Consider the following 6,000-nt stretch of genomic DNA (forward strand, 5'->3'; position numbering starts at 1 on the left):
GAAGATTCAAGGACAATTCAACGGGGCTCCCAGAGACTGTGCCCTCATCACATAGACTGATCCTCAAGTGCAGAGATCTAGAGGCTGTTTTGCAGAGGTCTAATGAAGCCTAAACAGTAACCAGGATATAGCTGGCTCCCCACAAGGGAGAAAGGGAGAGTTAGAATGAGATAAATTATCTCACATAAAAGTGGCAAGAAAAAGCAGAACAGTTGACCAAACCTTAAAACTAAGCTCAGACAAATTCTATCAGTTACTCTCCCTTACTTGAAATGTTCTTTTTCTTCAGCACCTTCCCGTGGTACCTCTTCAAAGTACTTACAAGTGTCTCACCACCCAGAGAATCCCTCTCCTAGGCAGTTTATGGGGCTATGCTTCCTAGGGAGAATTACTTGTCCCGGATCTTCCCCTTTCCCTAATCAGCCAGTATGTCAGTCAGCAAGCATTTATTAAGTCCAAAACCACAAGCCAAGTCACCAAGTAGAATTTGAGCTGAGTCTGGAAGGGAACCAGAGAAACCAGGAGGCCAGGGTGAGAACAGAACATTCCAGGGATGGAGAAAAGACCCAGGCATAACAAGAAGGCCAATGCCACTGGAGCACAGAGTAGACCGAGGAAAAGAAAAGGGAAGAAGATGGGAGAGGTAGAAAGGGGCCATGTTTTAAAGGGTTTTAGAAGCCAAACAGAGGCCTTTACATTTGATCCTAGAAGTAATGGAGAGTTACTGGAGTTTACTGAATCAGGGTAAGGCAGGCGTTAGATGAGGGAGTTAGAATTATGCTTTGGGAAGATTACTTTGGCAGTAGAATCCAGGATGGACAGGAGTGGACATGAGTACTCACGTTCTGGTGTGGTCAGGGTCATGTGAGCATCAACATGAAAAACCAACAAATTTGTAACCAGAGACATATCCCATATATCTTCCCATAACTCTCTACCCCAAACTTGCTTGCCATGAATCTCCTGATTCTGATTCTTCCATATAGGCATCCATGTAGCTAACCCATTAGCTACTGTCCATGAGTCAGTAAATATGTGACACTGCAAAAAAGGCACACTTAGCTCCTTGCTGCAAAGTTTCCATCTTGCCCCAGGGCTGAATTCCACGCTTATTTTTAAAACTGACCAGTTTTAATTTCTAACATGGTAAATACAGATGAATAGATATAACCCACATCAACAAAAGCTCTTTGGGTCCTCCATAATTTTCAAGAATGTTAAGGAGTCTTGAGACTTTCTGGCTGCTTGCAGTATTTTCTCTTTGATCTGGGAGCTCTGGAATTTGGCAACAATGTTCCTAGGAGTCTTCTTTTGGGGATGTTTTTCAGGAGATGATCAGTGGATTCTTTCAATTTCTATTTTACCCTCTGGCTCTAGAATATCAGGGCAGTTCTCCTTGAAAATTTCTTGAAAGATGATATCTAGGCTCTTTTTTCGATCATGGCTTTCAGGTAGTCCAATAATTTTTAAATTATCTTTCCTGGATCTATTCTCCAGGTCAGTGGTTTTTTCAATGAGATATTTCACATTGTCTTCCATTTTTTCATTCCTTTGGTTCTGTTTGATAATATCTTGATTTCTCATAAAGTCACTAGCTTCCACTTGCTCCAATCTAATTTTTAAGGTAGTGTTTTCTTCAGTGGTCTTTTGAACCTCCTTTTCCATTTGGCTAATTCTGCCTTTCAAGGCATTCTTCTCCTCATTGGCTTTTTGGAGCTCTTTTGCCATTTGAGTTAGTCTATTTTTTAAGGTGTTGTTTTCTTCAGTATTTTTTGGGTCTCCTTTAGCAAGTCATTGACTTGTTTTTCATGGTTTTCTTGAATCGCTCTCATTTCTCTTCCCAATCGAGTCAATCAATCCCCTCAGCCCACCTAAAATAACACACTATTCTAACCATGAAACTTGTATCTGGTAAGATAATGAATTAGTTAACCTAATGAATTAGTTAACCAAAAGCATGAAACTAATATATGCCATGTTGAACCCCGACAGTCTTTTAGACTATAGCAAGCCAGTTAGGAACTCAGCACAGAAACATCTGGTGGTTTGGAGACAGGAGCTTCTGCCTCCTCCCTCCCCTCAGCCGTGTCAGCCTTATAAACTCCATACCCTTGGAGAACCTGACAATCCCATGACCAAATGGAACTTGGTGACAGCATTGCAAAGAAAGAACGGAAGTGCCACAATCAGGAGCTGTGAGTTTGGCCTTTTATTGCATGGCTCTCTGGGTTTGAGACCACTTTCCTCTGGACTCTGTATGGATCGGTAAGAAAACATGTCAGACTTTGGAGAGAGAAAGGATGTTCTGGACCAAATGTCCTTAGCATACAACCATAGGAAATTGTTATTTAGTCATTTTCAGTTGTGTCTGACTCTTTGTGACCCCACTTGCGGGTTTTCTTGGCAGAGATACAGGAGTGGTTTGCAGTTTCTTTCTACAACTCATTTTACAGACGAGGAAACTGAGGTAAACAGGGTGGAGTGACTTACCCAGTGTCACACAGCTAATGTATCTAATTGTAAGTAAGGTGAATTTTAGGGTAAGGTAGATGTTAGTATGTATAAAGTGGATCTTCAGTATTATTTCTTAGAGTTCAGTTTCCTAGGATCTATGGCCATGATAACCTCAGTTTCCCAGGATCTGTGGCCATAACAATCTCTGTTTCCCAGGTATTAGATATGAGTTCCCAGGCTCATGGTTCAAAACACCTCCACCATGCTTGTGCAGCATTATGTAAGGATAAATAGTATAAACATGTATGCTGAAACAGTAAACATTCACTGCGACTGCGCAGTGAAATATAGGGGTGAGGTGATGTAAACTTGTGAGGCTATTGCTGGCAATATGCCTTCTTTGTCTGATGCCCTATAAAACAGGTGGTCAGTGGTCAGTGAGTCTGGGAACCTTTATGGTTGAATGCACAAGCTGGGATGCTCTGTGCCTTGATTGGCCCCTAACAAGGACTGGCAGGGGTGGGAGTCTGTATTTGCCTCAACTGGCCCCTATTGAGGCTTGAAGGGATTTAGGGGAGGCCTTTAGGGTTGAATGCACAAGTTGTGCATCTCGATTGTCCCCATAATAGGGTACTTGCCACCCCCTTCTCCCCAGCCCCTGCAAGAAGGGTGATTAGGTTATACTGTAGGAGTTGGTGGTGTTTCCATTATCAGAAATACTGTGTTAGAGAAAACTAGACTAGAATAAAGCTTATTATTAACCCCTTTGAAGCTGTCTTTCCTCTCTGACCAGATCAAGGGAGAACCTGTTAGAGGCTGGAGTCTGAAGCCTCCAGTGCCTCCTGTGTATTATCTGTCTAACACTGATGTATCTGGTCTTCTTGACTCCAGGCCCAGTGCTCTATCCACAGTGCCTCCTAGCTATTCTAACCTTAGTAAATACCCCTAACTAAAATCTAATTAAAACCAGCTGCTTAAATTGAAATCAACTGATAGGCATTAGGTAGAAATATTGGGAGGGGAGGGCAGGTCATAAGCTATATAGTATGAAAAAGCCACCTTCAAGTCCCTCAGGGTCCCCTAGAATACTTGGAAGAGCCAGGCTGCCAATATGGGTGGGGGGGCCGAGGGTGGGAGAAGTCCAGAATATGTGCTACACAAAACTGAGGGGCCAAGAAGGAACAAAATACACTGGTCTGATTTTAACCATCAGCACCCTCCCACACACACCTCCCCCCAGCAGCTGCAGCCACACCAAACTGCATGCTGTGTTATCTGGTCTCTGCAAAGGCTCCTGGAAGCTCACATACTGAGAACTATGTATCCTGTATTTATCTTCAGGCAGATACAAGCACAGGGGAGCAGGCTCTTCAAGCGTTTATGGTCTCTATGAGCTTCTGGTGAACAACTGTAGCTTCCATTTGTGGACTCCCATGCTTTGCAGGCCCTGGCACTACAGAATTCACCTACAATTTTATCTGATTACGAGCATCAGCACACACTGTAGTCTCTCTTTTTCCAGGAATGAGGGAGAATGCATGGCAGTCAGTACAAGAGACCCCAAAGTAAGCCAGCCAGCTTGGGGAATGATCAGGGGACACAGAGGACAGAAATACAAGTTCCCTTTCCCCTTCTTGTTTCCTGTCGAGAAAAAACATTAGAAGAGAGCTCTTTTTTTTAAAGAAATTCTTTAATTTTGTAAAAAGCCAAAGTAAACCCTGAAAAAGTCTCTAGCCATTTCCCCCTTAACCATTTGATTGGTTCTGCTTGGAAAAGGTCCTGTTCAGGGCACAAAAGCCTGCTCCTAATGTTGGGGAGAGCTAGACCCTCTTTCTTCTAGATACTTTCCCGAGTTTCTCACCACTCCCCACACCATCCCTGGGAGGCACACCGTATTTTTCCATTTAGAAGAATGAGACCAAGTGACAAATGCCCAGTTACACCCACAAATATTGCCTTCCTACCGACAGATGAACGAATCTGAGCATAGGCCTAGCTGCTACCCCAACCTCCCCTAAACACTTATAAGTCAGGCTCAAGCTAGTCTCTTGAGAGTGATGAGGGCACAGTCTCTGGGAACCCCCTTGAGTCTGGAGTGCGGTCTCTGAGAGCCCCCTTGAGCTGTCCCTGAGTCTTCCGGCTGGATCTGGCCTTCCCCTAGGGCCACAAGCCTCACATTGTCATTGGGCCCAAATCTCTCCCTCTATTGTTACTTCAGATATGCATGCCTTCAGTTACTTCCCAACCTTTGATATTCCTTCAGGAACTTCCTGCCCTTAATTCTATTCTCTTGGTTCCTGGACTCTGACCTCACCTGGTCCTCCTTAGACTTCCCCTCAAGACCCTCCCTAAACCCCTCCTCTAGTCACCCCAGACCACCCCTCAATCCCTCCTACAATCTTTGTGTATATAATCTCCATCTTGCCTCCATGAAGGTGCTCAGATTCAATCTAATTCAGTAGGTTGAATCTGGCCCGCTTGTGGAAACAGGCGTCACAAAGGGGGGGGGGGGATTTCTTAAGACAGCCCAATATGGTGAATCCCTAATAAACTTTGTCTTTTCCCTTGGCTGAGAAGGCTTGAGTCGAATTCTTTCGGCAGGACCTGGCGTGTAGGTATTTTGGGGCTGTGGCGGTCACCCCTAGAAACATACGGTTCCCTACAATCATCATTTACAAAAACCTCTTTAAGAGGATGGTCACTTCTCTCCTTTGTGGAGCTCATCTGAGCTGGGGACCTTTTTTCTTCTCCAGATGTACTAAATCATCTCTGCAAAGCCTTACAAGGCACAGTTCATAACAGTGTTCCCTACTGCTTCCACATTCAGCCTTCTTTTAGAACTAAGGTTTACTGAATACAAGGCAGACCTTTTCAAAAATCAGCTCATGTGTCCTCTCCCCAGGAAGGAGGTGGGAAGCACTGGAGGAAACCCTCCCCAAGTAGATTCCCTGATTCAGCCTCTCTGCTGCCTCCTGGTCCCTTCCCCTCTCCAAAGGTTGCAACAGCTGCTGCTTACCAATAACCTCCCTGTTAAAAGGGCCATTAGCAGGTGTGAAAAGAGGTGCGGGAGACCATTAGCACTTAATTGAGGCTTTCTCCCTGCTGGAATCAGAAGAATAGAAAAGCACTGAAAAAAGGGAGAGCTTTGGGCGATAAAGTAGGCAGCTGGCCAAAGCATTTTACACTTGAACAAATACTCGGGGCTTTTTCTATTCACAGACATCTCTAGAATCTATTCCCTACAAATGGGGAGAGTGGCCAACTAATTCTGCTCTCCAGATGGGGAAAGAGCTCCTCAGGGACCACACCAGTTCTAGTGTCTCCATTCCCAGCTCTGCAGCTTACCACTCCCTTATCCTGAAGCTAAATTCAGCTCAGAAAAAGTGTTTAGGACTTTGTTTCTCCTGGACTTTGGCCCTGCCCTCCCCCACCCCCAGAGTCCTTAGCACTGCTGGAGCCTCTGGAAGTGTAACAGGCTTCCTCAAGCCATAGAATCACAGAGGAGGAGAACTAATACTAGTCCACGGGTGGGGAACCAGCAGCCTT

This window comes from Trichosurus vulpecula, chromosome X (assembly GCF_011100635.1).
Source record: "Trichosurus vulpecula isolate mTriVul1 chromosome X, mTriVul1.pri, whole genome shotgun sequence".
NCBI lineage: Eukaryota > Metazoa > Chordata > Mammalia > Diprotodontia > Phalangeridae > Trichosurus > Trichosurus vulpecula.